We start from the raw sequence: 1,144 nt of genomic DNA, 5'->3' as shown, positions 1-1,144 counted from the left end.
GAAAGCAAAGCTTCTTCATGCCCTCCTTTAAATGGAGCCACAGCCCCGGCAGCCCAAGTTGGCCTCTGCTTTGATTGCTTATGAGCCTCAGGTGCCACCTCCCCAGGCCCAGGGGTGGGACCACAGCTTGTTTTCACTGCCTGGCTGCTAATGCTCAACTTGATGTCCACCCAAGTAGGGTGGAAGGGACCTAGAGCAGGTGGAGCTGGGGCGATGGGAGCTTGGTGAGTGATCTGACCATCGCTTCACCACCTTCTTTCCTGTGAGGGTGATGGAGCACTGGAACAGGCTGTCCAGGGAGGGGGTGGAGTCTCCTTCTCCAGAAATACCCACGCCTGCCTGGACTCCTTCCTGTGCAACCTTCTCAAGGTGACCCTGCTTTAGCAGGAGAGTTGGACTGGAGGACGCTGCGATTCTGTGATCCTGTGCATGCTCCAGGCATCACGTGTTTACTCCAATCCTCACATGCGTGCTTCATCCACCACACGTGCGTTCCAGCCATCACATGGATGCTCCAACCATTACACGCATGCGCTGACCATTATGTGCGTGCTCCATCTATCTAACATGTGCTCCAACCACCACATGGATGCTTCATCCATCAAACACATGCTCCAACTGCCACATGGGTGCTCCATACACCACACACTCTCCATTAATCACAACCACACTCCAGCCATCATGTCCGCACTCCATCCAGCCAAGATCAAGGAGATCACAGATCAGACCTATGTCCCAGCAAGAGGGGCTGGAGAGATCCAGAGGGTGGCAAGGACGGTGTTGTCTCTGCACACGCCCCTCAGCCACGGTCTTCATCCAGGGAAGTTGTGGCTGCCCCATCCCTGGAGGGGTTCCAGGCCAGGTTGGATGGGGTTTGGAGCCCCTGATCCAGTGGGAGGTGTCCCTGCCCATGGCAGGGGTGGGACTGGATGGGCTTTGAGGTCCCTCCCAACCCAAATCTTTCCCTTTTCCTATGATCTTTGTTGAAGCTCCCAGGCACGCTTTTAATGTTACCTCTCTAATAACAATATTTCATCTGCCTTATCTGATGAGGTTGAGCTCGTTTGACTTTTGCCAAACACCTTTAATCACCTCGCAAATTCCCCATCATTACAAACAGAGCCGCCACAAACATTTTCACCAA

The sequence above is a fragment of the Cuculus canorus genome, chromosome 28 (assembly GCF_017976375.1).
Source record: "Cuculus canorus isolate bCucCan1 chromosome 28, bCucCan1.pri, whole genome shotgun sequence".
Taxonomy (NCBI): domain Eukaryota; kingdom Metazoa; phylum Chordata; class Aves; order Cuculiformes; family Cuculidae; genus Cuculus; species Cuculus canorus.
The sequence above is the reverse complement of the archived record's forward strand: the minus strand, read 5'-3'. Positions refer to the sequence as shown.